The following is a 19,757-nucleotide window of genomic DNA, read 5'->3' on the forward strand; positions in this document are numbered from 1 at the left end:
GATGTGACCGGGTGGGTGCGGGGCCCGGCACCGGAAGTCTCCAGGCTCAAACCGGACAGGGAGCCTCACGCAGATTCTACAGACATTCGAAGTATAATAAAGGAATATTGTGGGCAACTCGACTCCAACAGGTTTGACAGCTTGCAGGAAATGGACAGACTCCTTGAAACACACGAATCACCAGGACTCACCTACAGAAAATGTCATCAGCCCTAGGTCAGGAAACCAAATTCTTACCTGAAAAGAGAACCCCAGGTGGCTTCGCTGGTAAATTCTATCAAACATTGAAGGAAGACACAACACTGCCCCATGCAAGCTCTTTGTTAAAAAAATAAACAGGGGCATCTGGGTGGCTCAGTCAGTTAAGCGTCCGACTTTGGCTCAGGTCATGATCTCGCGGTCCGTGAGTTCGAGCCCCGCGTCGGGCTCTGTGCTGACAGATCGAGCCTGGAGCCTGCTTCCGATTCTGTGTCTCCCTCTCTCTCTCTCTCTCCGCTCCTCCCCTGCTCATGCTCTCTCTTTCTCTCTCAAAAATGGATAAACATTAAAATAAATAAATAAATAATAAAGGGGCACCTGCGTGGCTCAGTCGGTTAAGCATCCGATTTCGGCTCAGGTCGCGATCTCGCGGTTCGTGAGTTCGAGCGCCGCGTCGGGCTCTGTGCTGACAGCTTGGAGCCTGGAACCTGCTTCGGATTCTGTCTTCCTCTCTGTCCCTCCCCCGCTCTCTCTCCCACTCTCTCAGAATAAATAAATAAACTTAAATAAATAAATAAATGAAGAAGGAATTCTTCCTAAATCATTGTGTAGGTTCAACATTACCCTAATACTGAAACCAGACGGGTATTACAAAAAAAGAACACGATACTGATACCTCATGAGTATAGTTAAAAACGTCCTTAATAAAATTGTAGCAAACTGAATCCAGTAATATATAAAAAAGATAATACATCATGACCATCTGGAGTTTGTAACAGGAAGGCATGGTTGTTTAACATGCAAAAATTAATCAACATAATTCACCATAATTATGGAAAAAAAAAAGAAAACCCACACAGTCATCTCCAAGATACAGAAAAAGCATATGACAAAATTCAACATCCATTTACGATAGAAACTCACCAAATGAGAAACCTTCTTCACCCTCATAAAAGGCGTCTACATAAAATCTTCACCTAACATCATATTTCACGAGAAAGGCGTTAAGTTCTTTCTTCCCATGATTGGGAACTCCGTCACTGCTGCGAAACATTGTACTGAAAACCCCAGACAACAGAATAAAAAGAGAAAAACAAAAAGCATTCCAACTGGAAAGAAAGAGGCAAAACGGTGCCTCTTCGTAACCGTCAGGATTCTCTACGTGCATAATCTTAAGGGGCTCCGTGAAAAGCTACTCAAGTAAACTTAGAAAGGTCACAGGACAAACAATATAAAAATATCAACTATATTTCCATACACTCGCAAGAAACTGGAAAATAAAACCTTAAGAAATCCATTCGTAATAGCATTGAACATGGACTACTTACGAACAAATCTGATAAAACACGTATAAAACCCGCACCCGGGCCACGGCAGGTCACTAGAGACACGAGGGGAGGTGCGCTCAGACAGAAGGGCGGCCACGCCTGCCGACTGGGAGACTCGGTCCTGTTAAGATGTCAATCTCCTCCGACTCGCTCTAAGGAGTTCAGGCAATCACCTAAAAATCCAAGCACGCGTTTTTACAGAAGTTGACAAGCTGATTTTAAATTCACATGGTCTAGAAGAAGACAAAACCATCCTGGAAACAAAGCCCAGTTGGGAGACTACCCAACTTCAGGACTTTTTATAAGGCGGCAATCATAAAGACACAGCGGCTGGGGGCTGATGAGGAATAACCCATAATGGGCCAGAATCGAGGCCAGAAACAAAACGACTCGGATAAACTCAGTCACCTCCCAACATGCCAAGAGAGCACCACGAGAAGGGCCGTTTCTTCCAAAAAGCTGGAGCAGCCGGTTATCCAACGTGGAAAGCAGCGAACCCCAATCCTCAGCACTTTCCAATTAAACACTAACTCACAATGGATGAGACCCAAACGCCGGAGATAAAACCATAATGTTTTCAGAAGAAAACCCAGGAGAAAATCTTCCTGACCACGCCTTTGGCAAAGATTTCGTAAACAGGACACAAATCACTACAAACAATAGATAAAATTGGATTTAATCAGAACTGAAAACATCTGCCCTTCGAAAGAGTTCATAAATAAAAAAAAAAGTGAGGTGCCTGGGGGGCTCAGTCGGTTAAGCATCCGACTTCGCCTCAGGTCACGATCTCACGGTCCGTGGGTTCAAGCCACACATCGGGCTCTGTGCTGACAGCTCAGAGCCTGGAGCTTTGCTTCGGATTCTGTGTGTCCCTCTCTCATTGCCCCTCTCCTGCTCATGCTCTGTCTCTCTCAAAAATAAATAAACATTTTAAAAAACTTCAAAAAAAAAAGGCAAGCTAAAGACAGGGAAAATATCTGCAATACAAATAAAGGACCGAAATCCAGAGTATGTAAACAACTCTCAGAATATAAGAACACAACCCCCCTCAAAAGTGGGCAGGAGTTTTGCGCAGGTACTTAAAAGAATATTCACGGCTAGCTAGTAAACGAGGAAAAGCACACAACACACCAGAAGAGCGAAGAATAAGATGGTGACAGCCAGCGTCGGCAGGGCTGGGAAACCGTCCCTTGGCACGTCAGCACGGGGATGTGAAATGACACGTCTGCCTGTTCCTCAGACGGTTAAACAGACGCTGCACCCGTGTGGAGCTGCCCAGGAGGAAGAAAGCACACGTCAGCACCAAGACGTGCACACGCACACATGCATTGCGTGTCGGTTTTTGCCGCAGAGTACACACGGTGTTAACATTTACCACTTTATGTTTTTAATTATTTGTTTTAATGTGTATTTATTTTTGAGAGAAAGAGAGACGGAGCGTGAGCGGGGGAGGGGCAGAGAGAGAGGGAGACACGGAATCCGAAGCAGGCTCCAGGCTCCGAGCCATCAGCACAGAGCCCGATGCGAGGCTCGAACTCACGAACGGTGAGATCACGACCTGAGCCGAAGTCAGACGCTCAACCGACTGAGCCCCCCAGGCGCCCCGACAGTCACCATTTCAAAGCGTACAATTCAGTGACACTGAGTACCTTCACAGCGCCCTGCAAGCATCACCACTGTCTTCACCCCAGAAGGAACCGCACACGCCTTATACAGTTTCCCCGTCCCGCCCCCCCGAGCCACAGGCAACTGCTGCTGTTCTGTCTCCGGGGACCTGCCCGCTCCAGACATCCCAGGGTCATCCTACATTTCACTCCTCGAGGAATCGCCACGCTGCTTTCCAAAGTAGCTGCGCCATTTCCCGTTCCCACCAGCAAGCCCCGGGGGTTGTAAGGTCTCCACACGCTCCCCAACCCTCGTGATTTTCCTCTCTGGATAAAAGCCCTTCTGGTGGGTGGGGGGTGGGATCTCATCGCGGTTTTGCTTTGCACTTCCCTAGTGGCGGATGACGGTGAACACCCTTCCACGCGCTTCCCGTCATTTCTGGATCTTCTCTGGAGACACGTGTGCTCCCGTTTCACGGGCTGCTTCTCCTTGTGCGTCGGCTGCAGCCCAGGGCACTTTTACTCACCATAACCCCAGACAGGAAGCCATCCAAACATCCAGCAACAGTTGGACAAATCAACAAACCCCGGGACACCCTACAATCCCACAGAACCCGGCAACAAACAGACGTGAAGGTCTCCCGTGCACAACACGTACGAACCTCCCAGACACCGTGCTGAGCGAAGGCAGCTACACACAGAACGTGTAACACGTGCCCCCGTCTTGAGACTCTTAAAGAAACAACTCTCATGGGCCACCATCTAACCTCCGCGGACGAGTGACTGCCTGGGTTGAGTGCAAAGGGAAAGAGGGAACGTGGGGAGCGCTCACGGGCCGAACGGTCTCGGTCGCCCCCACGCGACCCTGTGGCTGGGCACTCATGTGAGTGGCTGCGTGGGCGTGGCAGGTCTGATGGCGGGGGCAGGGGGGTGGGAAGCGAGGACAGCGACCCAGGGCCTGTGTCACCATCGCGGCACAGGTGCTTAGCTGTGCCCAGCTCTCACTCTCTCACCCGCGCACTGAAAACGAGCACCGGTTCCCATATGGAAACCACGCCTCACTAAAGCTGGGAAGGAGACGCTGGCCCGGGGGGCGTGCACCTGTCTCGGCCGTCCCGTCCGCCCCAGCGCTCGCCCGGGGACAGGCCCTGCCTCAGCGCGGTGGCTTTTCCACCACGAGACCAGTCCGAGCCCCTGGGCCGCCTGGGAAACACAGAGTTGCGGACTGGGGGTCCGGGGTGCACCTGATGTGCTCCGGAGACACGCCCTCAGACACCTGTTCTTACCCAGCTCAGGTGACCTGGGATTAAGTCGCTGGTGGCTGGGCCCACCCGTACGAATGCCAGGTTACACCCGGAAGGATGTTCACAGTCTGCCTGCGGCCACACAGCCACCCTGAGACCTGACCCCTCTCCCTTGTCCTGCCCCGCACAGTTGGAGGGCAGCCCACGCTGCCCGAGAGCCTGGGAGGCGGCCTTCCAGGGAACCCGTGCGCACCTGCCCTGCTCACAGATGAGGCATCACCAGCCCCCACGGCAGCCTCTGGCACCCCGGGCCCAAACAGAGGCACGCTGCACACCTCGGGCCACACCACGGACTTGCAGGGGCCCAGCTGCCCTGGCAGGGAGACTCCCGGGGCCCCGGCCACCTCCTTGGCCCCCCTGGAGGGCCCCATCCACACTGCCTTCATGGCCATCCCTCCCTCCAGGACAGAGACCTGAATGTCACCCTGGCCACCCCCCTCTCATCCCCCATTATCAGGCCCTGCAAGACCAGCTGGCAGACAGGGCCAGGTCCCCTCCTGCCTCGTGAACCCCCCACCCCCAGACAGCCATCCGTCAGGTCACCCGTGACCTCCAGGTTGCTACCGTCAGTCCTGAGTCCCCGCGCCCCGGGCCCCTGGAGCTAGACAGCCTCCCTCCCGCCTCGCCCTCCACCCCATGAGGTCCATGAGTCTCCTGCCCACGTATCTCTGCCCCCGCGCTCACTCACGGTCCATGCCTGTGCCCTGGCCGCCCGCCCAGCAGGCTCGTCACCTCCACCTGCAGGGCATGCACTCACAGCGCCACCCGTGGGGCCCCCCCCGAGCCCCACAACTGCTCCCCTCCGGTCACCTGAACCTAGAATCTTGGGGTCATCCGGACCCGGACCCCGACCCCTCCATTGTTCAAGCGCCCTTCAGCACCGATCCCTTCCTTCCCTTGTTGGCTTCCCCCACCCCCCACCTGACCACAAGCTCCAAGCGGCAGGAGCCCTGTGTCTCGCTCTCTCCCTGCAATTAATTGGTGCTCAATAAACACCTGCCGGGGACGCACTCCGTAAGCGGACGGATGTGCGAGCGGACGGTCCGATCCAAAGGACAGAAGGGGTCAGGCCTCGTCCAGAGCGACAGGGGCAGCTCCCAGCCCCACAGACACCACCTTGGGCGCAGAGCGGCACCCCCCACCCCCGCTGCCGTGCACCCCCTCGGCCCCAGAGAACACTGGCAAATAAACAGCACTCTGGAACACGCGGTGGGAACATGGCGGGGGGGTGGGGGCAGCACCGGCCTTACAGATGGCAGGCCCCGGGACCAGCGGCCTTCTGTGCACAATCAAAACACACACCCGTCAGAGCCAAACGCCGCCCCAATTGCCAGATCAAAGCAAACTCTGTTCTGGCTGTTAAAGCCACTGGAATTTCTCTACTAGGAAAATAGGGAAAAGAAAACAACTTTAGAATGCCAGGCAATTTGTACGTTTTACTTTGCAGGCTTTCCATTCTTTATGCTTTTTTGTTAGCATAGACGGAAGTTATTTAACATGCCCTCTACTAAACGAAAAGAGAAAAGACAAGCCACCACCAAAAACGAGTGGAACTGTCCACAGTGGCCGGGCATCCACCAGCCGTGGACACCTGCTGGTAAAGGCCCTTGACCCTCTTTGATTTTGTTTCTGGGCCACGGAGGAGAACAATCTTCTCCACCTGAACCAGGACTGGGAATGGCCTGAGCCGAGGTCCTCCTTCCCCCGGGCCCAGGGCCCGGCACCCGGCACCCAGGACCCAGGCCCTAGCACTCAGTACCCAGCACCCACGACTCAGGACCCAGCCAGCACTCAGCACCCAGGACCGCACAGACTAACCTCTGCGGAGCTCTGGCTTTGCCGGGTGGTCTGCTGGTGTTTAAGATTCAGGGTTTGGGTCTTGTCTCCCCTATTGCCGAGGGCAAGGCAGTGATGTCTGTCTTTTCATGGCCCACCCAGCACACATTCGGGGGCTGCTGACCACTGACTCAGGAGTGTCTCACGTAAGCCACACCACCTATTACGTTGTGTAGGAACGTGGATTGCAACAAATCACATCCCATTTTGAAAAAATTTAGATTTAGAAATTGAGAACATTTACAAGAGGCTATATTATACTACCTAATGGAGACGCCCTTCTTAAAAATTAACTCCTAAACTGCAAAAATAATTCCTTTATAGGAGAAATGAACCGCACAGAAGCATACAGAAGGGAAGAGTGCAGGCCCCCCTTCCTTCTCCGGCCCTTCCCTCGTCCTTCCCCCAAAACACACACACACTTCCTCCTCCGACACACAGACGTGCACACGCACACACACACATATGCACGATGTACTCATGCACCCACACATGCGCACACGACACGCACAAGTCCACACACACGCACACACCCTGCCCCCACCCCTGGCCCCAGGGCCTGGAGCACTGCTGTCCGTAGCACTCACTCCATAATTATCTGTTCCACAAACGCTGTGTCCTCTTCCAGATAATTCTCGGCAGGTACGCACTCGAAACCCGGCTCCTTCTATGCGTTCTATGCTAAGAAGCAGTGTTTTTACTTCACATGTGGGCACTTCTTTTGAAGTAAACCCCTGAGCTATTTCACGAAGGGAAGGACCCTTTGGCGTCTCTCTGGGAGGGGACTTGTAGTTCTTAGATTACCATTAACTTTTTATCACTGAGAATTCTGAAAATGAACGGAAGTGGACACAACAGAACGGCAGACCGTAAGGCACCCTCCCCAGACCCAACAACCATCCACCCACAGACAAGGGGGCCCCTCGACGCCCACTCACTCCCCCCGCCATGCTAATGGAAGCCAACCCCAAGCACCCTCTCTTCCCCCCCCCCCACCCCCCGCCCCACGCACACTCCTGAGCCCAGTGCTAACAGGTGAAGGTCATCTCAGCATAAAACCACAGCACTGTTATTAAGGAACACGATCATTCTTTAAAACTCATTCACTTAAAAAACATCAACTGTCTCATAAACACAGTAACTCTTGAAAGGAACGATTCTTGAGTCAAATGCTGGTCTGACCGCCCGCAATCCCAGGGAGCTACTTAGGAGTAACCGGGCAGAGGCAGTCTGTGCCTTCGTGGGCAGCATCTGAGACTTTTCCACCAGATCCGGGACCCCAGCCCGGTGGAGGCGTACCCAGGCACCCAGGACAGCCCCGGGCCGCTGCAATGCCCAGGGGCTGTGACAGGGCAGCGGGGAGCCGGCCCGGTCACAGCACCGCCAGCAAAATCGTCCGTGCGCTCAGGGAGGGCTGGGCAAGCTGGAAAGTGAGCCATCAAAGACCTGGGATGGACCAATTTGCTCAGCCCCAAATCACCTTAATCGTGGGGCCGACAAACACCACCCCAGCTCTAGGCAGGGTCCGCTCACGCACCCTTTCGAATCAGCAGGTATTTCCTCCTAGTAAATCCTGGCTTCCCCGAGTCAGCCCCTGAAAGCCAGCGGCCTGGAAATGGCCGTGAGCTGTGCCCAGTCTCAGGTGCCAAGGAGCCTGCCTGACCGGCCCTGCTCTCGGGCGACGCCCCGAGATGTCCCCAGACGGCCATGGCCCGGTGGTGCCGGAGAACTGTGGCAGCTGTACCCGCCCAGCCCGGGGCAGACCCAAGACGGGACCTCCCTCCGGGGCCCCATCATTTCTGCTCGGTCATTTTCCTTCTTACCTTCCATTCTCCCTTCCACCACAGTGACAGGTCCAGAGAGAAATCACTGCCCCCCCCACCCCCACCCTCAGGACTGCAAAGCCTGCCTTTCTCCCAGCGCCGGCCCTCGACCATCAGCCGACAGCAAATTAACCTGCACGTTTTGCGTGGCCAGCCTCCCCGCGCAGCCACCCTGCACGCCTGGCCAGTGAACGGCCCACCGCGGCTGCTCCCCGAGGAGCCTGGGGGCGCAGGGGCGCTAGGAGCCGCCGCCTCCTACCTGACCTCCGGGAGTTCTTTCAACCAGGCAAAGTCTTAGCATGAAGAGGAAAGTCACTGTAAATTATGAACCATCAGGAAGTGAATTCACTGCCACGACAGCAGGGGCCCACCCCAGCTGGCAGTGGGGATGCCCGGGGACGGGGTCCCAGCTGCCAACCCGGGAGCTCTGCCCCAGACTCACCACACAGGACGCGGCGTCTAGGGAAGGCCCTGCAGCCACCCCGCAGCCCTGCCCGTCCCTCCCCCATGACCAGAAACAGGGCCCAGCGGGAGGGGCCGGAGGCCTGGGCCCGTCCACACTGGGTGTGGGAGAGGTGGACTCTCTCCAGAAGCACAGAGGGCTCTCGATCTTTGCAATGCATTATTGATTTTGCTGTGCGCTCCGGCACCAGAGACGGCCATTAGCGTGCACTCCCAAGACGGGCCTAGACAGCCCGGCCTGGTGCGGGGAAGGCCGTCGAGATGCAATCTGCCTCAGATAACGCTCACGGTGGGGATCACAAGAGAACGACGTCATTAAGGTCATCTCCCCGCCCCCCAGGAGCCACTGGACAGCTGTGCGGTGTGGTGCTGCACCCCACACCCCAGCCCGAGTGAGCACGCCGCCTGCCGGGGCCCTGAGCAGGGAACTGGGCTCCACGGTGCTGTCTCAAAGGCAGACGAATAGATGACAAAGGCCATAAGGGGGGCTAGGCACCCCCACCGGCGCCCAGCTCATGGTCCTTCCACACCGTGCAAGGGAGGGACCCAGCAGAGCTACCTCTCAGCGTCGCTGATTAGTTTCATCCCCTCATTCGGTTCATCTGCAGGTGCAGACAAACTTCAGTCTGAAGTGAAGGTCAGGGTCCCAGGCGGCCAGCCCCTGCCCACAGAAACAGCCCCGTGTGTCCCCCCACCGTCCCCTCATTCCTGGGGTTTTATCCCTGGGAACACATGGTGCCGAAGACACTCGGAGCGGGCCGGCTTTATTCTTCTTTATTTTTGCAGACGATGTGCACAGACACCAACCGTTCAAGTGACAATCGGGGCATTATCTCCACCAGAATCCTGGCCCTGGCGCTGGCTGAGGCAGCCTGTTTCTGGGACACAGTCAACGTTCCCAAATAACGGTGCCCGGGCAGCCAGCAGGCTGGCCCCAGGCCTGGGGCAGATAGGAGGTGACAGGCCACGATGTCACTTCACCCCCTGCAAAGGAAACTTCCTCTCGGTGACGCCTGGTGGATCTGAATAGACTCAGAACAGGAGGGCCAGCTGCTTGGCCACACGCCCCAGGTCCGGCCTGGCCTGCAGGGGCCTGGCCACCCACTGGCCTGGACATGCTCAAGGTAAGGGGAGGTTTTGAAAACAAAAGCAGAGCAGCTCTGGATGGCACAGGGCTGGAAAGCAGGGCCTGGCCCTTGACAACAGGCCTTGTTTCCAGGGCACTGCCCACCTACAGACTCACATGCACCTCCCCCCCCCAACACACACACACACACACACACACACACACACACACACACACTAAATCCAGCAGATGAACAGAACGACCACCACCCAAGTCTCCTGTCCATGCGTGCATTGGCAAAACCCCAGTGGATTCAGCTCCCTGCAGCTCACCAGGCGGCTGCAACAGGTGCAGCCCCAGCTAAGGCTGGGGAGTCTCCTTGGCTGTTCTAGAATCACACTGCCAAAACCCTGAAGGAAGGCGAGGCCTGCAGTACTCACACCGCCAGGGCCCTGACCTGCCCCACCTGTCTGAGTGCGCGCCTCCGGTCGGCTCACGGGGGGACGCGGCCCCCGGGGGGACGCGGCCCCCGGACCGAAATAGAAGCCCGAGGAGGCCGGGCCAGGCCGAAGTGGCCGGAGCCGGCGGGGGCCCGGCGGCCAGGGGCGCGGCGGGCCTGGTCCGCGCGCCGCCCCCGCTGCCAGCCCGGGTCGGCTGCTCGCCCTGCGCCCCCCGGGGCCACCTGCGCGCCGGGCCCGGAGGGTGCCGGGGAGGGGAGGGGCCCTGAAGGTCCTGGGAGGGGTCCGGGGGTCCCGGGGTCCCGGGCTGGGACTCTGGGAAGGTCCGAGGAGGGAGACTCCGGGAGGGTCCGGGGGTCCGGGGAGGAGTCAGGGGGCTCCGGAGCGGGGACTCCGGGAGGGTCTGGCGAGGTGGGGGGGCTCCGTGGGGGCCACCGGGGACCCGCAGTCTCCGGGAGGGCCCGTCGCCCCCGCGCACCTGCCGGGCCCGCGCGCTCCCGCCGCCCGCCGGCCCTTACCTGGCGTGGCGCGTCCCGGCGGAGCCCGGCCCGGCGAGCGCGGACGCAGGAATGGCGGCGGCGGCGGCGGCGGCGGCGGTGGCGGCGGCGGGGCGGGGGCTGCCGGCGGCTCGGGCCGGGCTCGGAGGGGCAGCGAGGCCGGCGACTCCGGGATGCTGCGGCGCGCGAGGGCGCGGAGGCCGGCGCGGGAGGGAGGGCGCGGGGCCGCGCGCAGGCCCCTCCCCCGCTCCCCGCCCCCCCTTCCCGCCGCCGCCTCCTCCCCGCCCGACTCCCGTCCGACTCCTCCTCCCCCACGTCTCGTTCCCTCCCCTCTGCCCTCCCCTTTCTTCACCTTCCTCCACTCCTCCTCTCCCTCCTCCCACCTCTCCTCTTCCCTCCCTCCTCCTCCGCCCGCGGGGCCCCGGAGGCCGGCCCGGCCCCGGCCCGGCCGGGCCTCTGCGGGGTGCAGCGCCGGTTCTGACCCAGTGCCCGGTTACCCTCCACCTCCCCACCTGTTAATGGACCAGTTTGCCCCTTCTGGGAGCCTGGCCCGACCCCACCCTTTCCAGGCCCCCCAGACCCCCGAGGTTTCCTGCACCCCCGGGGGCCCTCTTGTGGCTCCGCTGGGAACCTGGCGTGCACAGATGTGTGGACAAGCCGTGTGGGCCCCCAGGCGGGTGTGGTTGTTCCTTTGCTTCTTAGTAAATCTCCGGGCAAGAAGGTTCCAAACAGGTCCCCCCGCATTTCCCCAGGGTGAAGTGGGCAGTCACCTTCTCCAGTCTAGGTTTTTCCACAGCCCTTCTGTGCCCCGTGCCCCGTTTGCCAAGCGTCCACTGTCCTGTGCACCGATTGGCAAAGAGTTCCCCAGTGTGGCCCCTGGTGACACGTTTGTACTAATGCAGGGGTGTGGTTCCGTGGGCACCCTCAGAAGGCTGCTCCCTTCTGCCCTGGAGGGAGACGTGACCTTGGGAAGGTGGCTGGCGGGGTCAGCAGGACTGCCGAGGGACGCTTTCCAGAGAGAGGAACGCCGCTCCCCGTGAAACAGCGGGGATTTCGCCACCCGTAGGAGTCGGGCTCCCTCCCCGGGCTTGGCCGGAGCTGCCTGGGCTGCAGCACCCTCCGAGGGAACCAGAGCCGGCTCTCCAGGGAACCACCTGCTGCAGAGAGCCAGAGTGACAGTTACAAAATGGACCCTTTCCTGAACCATTAGCAACAGCCCAAGAGCCTCCAGTCCCCTTCATGGGCCTCTTGCCTTTCCCTGCAGGGGCCCCAGGAGCCTGGCCTTAGGACCAGTGGACCCATGAGGGCCAGCAAAGGCTAAGACGGTGAGGCCAGTGCTGAGGGTGCAGGCGGGGGTGGGTGGGACCTCGCCCCCCTCCCTCTGGAGTGGTGGCGGGGGTCATGTCCTGGAATCTGATAGGCTCCAGCTCTTTCCTTCCATGCTTCTAAGGTGACCTTGGGAGCCCTGTCCCGCCTTCCCCAAGGTGAGGATAGGGTGGCCATCCCCGAGGTTGGCCGGGCATTGCCGAGAGAACGGCCCCGCGTGATCCACGTTCTGTGCTGGTGACAGTACGGGGAAGTGGGGAGACGTCCTTTCCGAGCTCCTTCTGGCTGGAGGGGGCGTGAGTCTAGGTCCCCTTCCCATCGGGGTTAAAGCTCGGCAGGAAGAGATTCGGGTGGGCCTGTCTCGACAGCATCCCGGGGGCTGAGCAGGGCCCACTCAGAGGTGGGGGCGATGCTCCCCTGTATCCCTGACTCATCGGACACGTCTGGAACATGATGCCCTTGCTTGGCGCCCAAGGACAGCCACCAGCAGGCCGCGGGAGGGGAGTCGCCACATCAGGAGCCTTCAGCCTGAAAAATGGATGTGTGAGCACGAGAGGGCGGAATCCAAATATTTGCGAAACCGTCCGGGAAGAAGGATTACCCTGTGGGGTTATGAAGGGCAGGAGGAGGACGAGGAGGACAGATGGATGGAAATTAGATTAGAGCGTAGATTTCCGCTCACTGTGAGGGCTTGCTGGCCGATCCGCCCGCCAGAGGGGCGGCCGTCTAGACGGGACCTGGGGCCACCACCGCCTGAGCCTGCCGGACGGGCCTGCATCGGGGTGACCTCCGGAGCCTGTCCCAGCCGCTGGACCCGTGCCACGCTCTCGTTAGCGCCCTGACCTGGAGCGGGTGCGTCCGGGTCAGCACCGCATGTGGTGACCCTCCGCGGCCTGCGTCCTCATTTGTGTGAGGGGACAGGGGAGGATTCAGCGTGAGCACCGTCACTCCCCACCACCCGGCCCCCAGAGGGCCTCCGGTCCCAGCGGCCCCGCCTGGGGCACGTGGAGTGACGCACTTTGGCTTTTTGTTCTTGCCACCAGGTTACGCTTTTTTTTTTTCTAATTTCAGAGAGAGAGCATGAGTGGTGGAGAGGGGCAGAGAGAGAGAGAGAGAGAGAGAGAGAGAGAATCCCAAGCAGGCTCCATGCTCGGCGAGAAGCCCAATGCGGGGCTCGATATCACGAACCGTGAGATCATGACCTGAGCCGGAATCAAGAATCAGACGCTGAACCCACTGAGCCCCCCAGGCACCCCCCGTTATGGGACATCTTAAACCTGTGCGTGAGAGTAGCCAAATGAGCCCTGTGCACAGGGTGGCGACCCTGTGTCCCCTCTGACCCACCTCTGCCCCCCCAGTGCTAATCTGAAGCGAATCACTGACAGCTTCTCCATTCCCCACCAATGTGTTTGGAGCTTCTCCAGAAATGTAGGGCTTGGACGTGTAGGTCACGGAGTGTGGAGCATCTGTGCATTTCCCCGGCACCGTCTCCATGGAGGGGGGGCGGGCACCATCTCTGAGGGGGGAGCACCATCCCCATGGGGGGGCATCATCTCCATGGGGGGAGGGAGCACTGTCTCCGAGGGGGGAAGCACCGTCTACGTGGGGGAAGCACCGTCTATGTGGAGGGGGAGCACCATCTCCATGGGGGGAGGGAGCACCGTCTCCGAGGGGGGAAGCACCGTCTATGTGGGGGGAGCACCGTCTACGTGGAGGGGGAGCACCGTCTCCATGGGGGGGCATCATCTCCATGGAGGGAGGGAGCACCGTATCCGAGGGGGGAAGCACCGTCTACGTGGGGGGAGCACCGTCTACGTGGGGGGAGCACTGTCTACATGGGGGAGCACCATCTACATGGGGGGGCGGGCACCATCTCTGAGGGGGGAGCACCATCTCCATGGGGGGAGCACCGTCTACGTGGGGGGAGCACAGTCTACGTGGGGGGGCATCATCTACATGGAGGGAGGGAGCACTATCTCCGAGGGGGGGGGGAACATCATCTACGTGGGGGGGAGCACTATCTACGTGGGGGGAGCACCATCTATGTGGAGGGGGAGCACCATCTACGTGGGGGGCATCATCTCCATGGAGGGACGGAGCACCATCTACGTGGGGGGAACACCGTCTACGTGAGGGGGAGCACTATCTACGTGGGGGGGAGCGCCGTTTCCACGGGGGGGGGGGCATTACCTCCATGGGGGGAAGGAACACTGTCTCCAAGGGGGGAAGCACCGTATACGTGGGGGGAGCACCATCTATGTGGGGGAAGCACCGTCTATGTGGAGGGGGAGCACCATCTACGTGGGGGGAACACCGTCTACATGGGGGGGAGCGCCGTCTCCACGGGGGGGGGGCATCACCTCCATGGGGGGAAGGAGCACTGTCTCCAAGGGGGGAAGCACCGTTTAGTGGGGGGAACACCGTCTATGTGGGGGGAGCACTATCTACGTGGGGGGGAGCGCCGTCTCCACGGGGGGGGGGCATCACCTCCATGGGGGGAAGGAGCACTGTCTCCGAGGGGGGAAGCACGGTTTACGTGGGGGGAGCACTGTCTACGTGGGGGAGCACTATCTACGTGGGGGGGCACCGTCTCTGTGGGGGGACCATGACGACAGCATAGATGATATGACATCCTCTATGAAGGGAGGTCCCGCGCGGCTGCTCAAGTATCACGGGCTCTGCTGGGCTTCCACCCTGGCCGGTGTGGACATCAGGGGGGGTCCACCCTGCCCTCCACCTCCGTGCCTCCAGGCACAGCAGAACGCGGATGCAGTCGTCTCCGGGCAGGTTGAAGCCGGCCACGCGGGGGATGTTTGAGCGAGGGAGGAGGGGTTCTGGAAGGGCTGGTGCGCTGTGGCCCACCTGTGCCTGCAGGTGTATCTCCCGCCGGGGCCGTGAGCCAGGGCTTAGGCGTGGGCCCTGCGGAGACGGACCCTCGGTGCAGGTAAGTGCTGACTGCAGACGCCATGATGGCCACACCACCCCTCCCTGCCCATCCCCCCCGCCCATCAGGCCCACCTCCCCGGTGCCCCCACATAAGGCAAAGGATCCTCCGGGGTCTCCACCGGTCACCTCACTGTCAGAGCACCGTCTGCTCTGCGTCTGCGGAAGAGGACCACACCGGGTTCTTTTCTAGAAGGCTGCGTTCAGGCAGCCGCGTAAAATGAAAGCCTTGCTGAGCCCTCGCCGTCGTTTCGGGCGCCCCCGGTGTTTTAGCTGTCAGACCACCGAGCGCCAGCTTCCTCTGGTGAAGGACTATAATCCAGCCTTCGCGCAAGCACACGTTTCACTCCGTTGTCATGCGCACACGGCGTAAACCTTCCAGGGAGCAGGGCTCGCAGAATTGCCCAGCGCTTCTCCAGCTGGATCCGAGAGAGTGGGAATCGGGGACAGTTGAACAGGCCACTGGCGTGCTGCCCTAGCTGACCGGTCGCCTCACCAGAGCCGCTGTCCTCGGTTGACCTGCACCAGCCGTGCCTTCCTGAACCCCCAGAGCCGCCTGCTGAGCCAGCAACAGGGCTGTGACGCTTCCCTGTGTCCCTCCCTCCTGCCAAGGCCCGCCCGCTGTTACTTAGCGCCAAGACTCAGCCCCAGCATCGTGTCCCCAGCCCGATCCCACCGCGGCCCGGGCGGGGCAGGCACCCCTCACAGCCACGTCATCACCCCTCTCCGTCACCGAGTCCTGGTGTGTTCTTTGTCGTCTGGTCTTTTTTTAAGCTTCTAGAGCCTAGTGACCTCTGTGGACCTCTTTTCAGAATAATGGTCTTAAATGTATAAGATAAAACGCAGGATTGGAAAGCAAACCTATTATACTGAAATCCGGTTATCAGCATGTGTTAAACGGTGACAGACTTGCTCCTTTGTTTACAGGTTGAGTAACACACTCTAGCAGCGATCGGGTGTGATAACCTGTAATTTTGCAGTGGGGATGAGCTCCTCGGTGTTTTGAGATGTGACGTGAAGATACCTGTGACTCCTGCCGGGGGCAGGCCACACGTCCTGCTGACGTGGCTGGGCTCTGTCGCTGCATCGACACTCGAAGGAAATGCTTAATTTTAGTTAGGGTTAGTAGGGGGTAAAAATGTAGCTCTCTTCCTCCATCCATTCCATCTGTGTAGACCTTCCAAAGTCTCTCCAGATTAAGAATTGCTATTTTAGGGGCGCCTGGGTGGCTCAGTCGGTTGAGCATCAGACTCTTGATTTCAGTTCAGGTCATGACCCCAGAGTCTTGAGATCGAGCCCCGAGTCGGGCTCCGTGCTGAGTGTGGAGCCTGCTTGGGATTCTCTCTCTCTCTCTGCCTTCTCCCTGGCTCATGCTCTGGCTCTCTCAAAATAGATAAATAAACATTAAAAAAAAAAAAAAAAAGGTGGGGCGCCTGGGTGGCTCAGTCGATTAAGCGTCCAACTTCGGCTCAGGTCACGATCTCACGGTCCGTGAGTTCGAGCCCCACGTCGGGCTCTGTGCTGACAGCTCAGAGCCTGGAGCCTGTTTCAGATTCTGTGTCTCCCTCTCTCTCTGACCCTCCCCCGTTCATGCTCTGTCTCTCTCTGTCTCAAAAATAAATAAACGTTAAAAAAAAAAAAAGGAATGACCATTTCAAAGGGTATCCCCAGACTTTATATACCCACCTAGCACAGTGCTTACACAAAACCACTCCCAAACGTGTTTATATTATTATTAGTGAAGGAGATGTGACTCCTGGTCGCAAGAGACAGAAGTTCAGCTCACAGTCGTGGATCACTTACGTCTAAAGGTGCTGCAGGTACAGCTAGATCCGGGGGCTGAGACTCCCCCCTCTGTGAGGCTTCCTCCTCCCCTCTCTGATCGCCTCTGGTTCTGCTGGGGTGTTGGTTTCCCTCTCCCGCCACAATCCACAATAATGACAAAGACTCTCATCACCATACTGAGAGTCTCACGGGAGGGCTAGGGTTGGGTCTCAGGCCCCACGAGCACGAACTTATAACCCTGAACAGGATGGGGAGCCACGACCGGTCAGACCTGGGCCACCTGCCTGCGCCCGGGCAGGGTGTGTCCATCATCTCACAGAACCTCGGGGCTGGGTGGGAGCGGCACCCTGGTGAACGGATGGTGCTGAGCAGACGGAACGAGCACGGGTCCCGCTGTGTTAGAGCCAGAGGCCGAACGTGCAAGCACAATGCACCCTCTGGGGGCACGGTTTACTGCCGTAATAGACCTGAAGAGTATACAGGGGCTTAGCGAAGGTGGATGTCTCTCTACTTCTTTATATGTGTATATATATACATTTTTTTAAACACTTATTCACTTTTGAAAGGCAGAGAGAGAGAGACAGAGTGCGAATGGGGAAGGGGCAGAGAGAGAGGGAGACACAGAAACGGAAGCAGGCTCCAGGCTCTGAGCCGTCAGCACAGAGCCCGATGTGGGGCTGGAACCCACCAACCGCGAGATCATGACCCGAGCTGAAGTCGGACGCTTAACCGACTGAGCGACCCAGGCGCCCCCGCCCCTCTTTACTTCTAACATAACATTGCCAGGGTGGACAGGCCGACCGTGGGCGGCGTGGGCACCTGTGGGGGGAAGGGCAGGCTCACCGATTCAGTGGGACAGGAAGTGGCACGCATCAGCTCTGTCACATACCAGCGACCAGAACTTAGTCATGGGGCTGCTTGCATGAAAGGGAAGCTGGGGCGTGCAGTCGCGAGCTGAGTGACCGCGAGCCCGGCTACAAGGACACTGCCTTAAGGAAGGGGAAATAGCTCCGAGGGCACAATTAGGAACTGCCCCCCGCACATTAGCGTAATTAGCGCTGTAACAAACATACGTTGAAACTGCTCGCCCAAGAGAATTCTAGAGCTGACGGTACCGCGTGCTGGCGAGGCTGTGAAGCAGCTGGTGGGGGCGCGAAACGGCCGCCCGCTTTGGAAATCGCTTCGGCAGCGCCCTTCGAGGCAGACGGGCACGTGCTCTCTAACCCGGCAGTCCCTCTTCTGGGTGTTTCCCCCGCAAAACTGAGGGCACACGTTCACCACGGGGCGTGTGCAAGAATGCTCGTAGCGGCTTTATCGTAGCCTCAGATTAAGAACCATCCAAGTGCATGACAGCAGAAAGGCGTCCACATGGTGGAGCACCGCTCAGCAGCGGAAAAGGAAGCGTCCACGCCAGGAAACGGAGGAACCTCTGAGACGCGGTTCTGAATGTGAGGAGTCCCACCCGAAAGTTCAGTCTGCACGCCCATCGCGTCTCGTTAGAGGCCCGACCCCGACTGGAGCGCTCCCGGTGGGCAGCCGGCGCTGTGCCCGACATCCCGGGGCTGGGTTTCCCCGCGACCCCGCGACCCCGCACGCAGGCAGGCGTGCTGGCCTCGTTGTCGGGTGATTGTCCAGACGGGGGGCGGGTGGCCTGCATTTATTCTGCGTCGTTTGTGCCCTTTTGAGGCGGGATCTGGACCCCGGTGTTCAGACCTCCTGCTGTTGCCTCTCTGCACACAGACACGTCGGAGGGTTTGTGCAAACGTGGACGATGATGGGACCACGTGCTAGTAAAGTCCCCTGCCCCGGGACCGCAGGCCGCCTCGCAACCTCGCACCCGCCTCGGCCACCAGTGGGTCAGCGGACCCCGGGGACAGGAAACTCAGTGACCCAGACTCCCTTCTGGTTCAGCAGGGCTTGGACAGCACGAGGAACCGGGTTCTCCCAAGAGAAAACCGGAGGCCTCTGCACCACTGCTATGACCTCGCACTGAGACACAGCCTTTGCCTCGCACCGCCGAGCTCACTTCGTACCCGTCCCAGGGGTCTCTGCACCTGCCGTTTTCCTTCCCTTCAAGATGCTCAGTCATATTGGTGGAGGCGCCGACTGTCCGCTGAGAACGCTGTGTGGCTCGTCTCCCCGGCACAGAGGAGAAGGAGAGGAAGAAGCAGCCTCGAATGGAAACGCCGCATGCCCGCAAACGACCCCAGCCTACCTGTTACGATCCTGTTCCGAAGGAGGGTTTTACGAAGAAGCCTGGCCGATGGAGCGTGCTGTGCGGACTCTGGGATTGCCTGCAGAAGTAAGCGACTTCCGAGTCAGGCCACTGTCGTAGTGGGGTGGACAATGGCCCAGCCCCCTCCGTGGCCCCGGGCCTGGCTCCCTTGGGGATAGGACACCTCTGCAGGGGTCAGCTCTCTGTGCTTCCTTGCAAACGCTTGACTGGCATTTTACTCAAACAGAGCCAAAGTCATTTTTGTTTTTAAGTTCATTCATTTTGAGAGAAAGAGAGAGAGAGAGCATGCATGAGCAGGGGAGGGGCAGAGAGAGAGGGAGAGGGAGAAGCCCAAGCAGGCTCTGCGCTGTCAGTGTGGAGCCCGATGCGGGGCTCAAACCCACGACCCTGGGATCGTGACCTGAGCCAAAATCACGAGTCAGACACTCAACCGACTGAGCCACCCGGGCGCCCCGGCCAAAGTCATTTTGAAAGAGTATGTTCGCGAAGATTGAGTTTAAAGCAGAATTAAGGTGCGGTTCTCTACTGTGGAGGCAAAACACAAGCGAGAGTAAAGGAGACATCTGCAAGGAGATGCTGGGGAAAGCCTCGGTTTCGACAGGAATCGCCCTGTGTCCCGCGTGGAAGCCATCTGCGCACGCGTCACCGTTCTCACCCACGCGTCGGACGTGAGCAGACCCAGAGAGGCCAGCCCTCCTCCCCGCGCTTCCCGGGATGAGCAATCTGAGACGCCTGGTGCGTTTCCTCCAGCCCACGCTGCCCCGCAGACGAGGTGTCAGTGTGCCCCTGCCCTCCACGGGGCTGGCCTCAATTTCTCTCCCTCCGTCTGTTGTTCGTTTGAACAGCGAGACGGTCTGATTTGAACTTCGCCCCGCAATTCACCTGTCAGTG

At 58.9% G+C, this 19,757-nt stretch overlaps 1 protein-coding gene across 2 annotated transcripts in view; it reads right to left on the bottom strand.

Moving 5' to 3' along the window:
• SEMA4D (semaphorin 4D) overlaps nt 1–10,878 on the bottom strand; it is a 95,245-nt gene extending 84,367 nt beyond the window's left edge. For both annotated transcript variants that reach the window (XM_053907729.1, XM_053907722.1), the window contains exon 1: nt 10,598–10,878. The gene's annotated coding sequence lies outside the window, so the exon portion shown is untranslated. The remainder of the gene's footprint in view (nt 1–10,597) is intronic.
• Nucleotides 10,879–19,757: the final 8,879 nt, after the last annotated feature.

The sequence above is a fragment of the Panthera pardus genome, unplaced genomic scaffold, assembly GCF_024362965.1.
Source record: "Panthera pardus isolate Hobbes unplaced genomic scaffold, ASM2436296v1 HiC_scaffold_20, whole genome shotgun sequence".
Taxonomy (NCBI): Eukaryota; Metazoa; Chordata; class Mammalia; order Carnivora; family Felidae; genus Panthera; species Panthera pardus.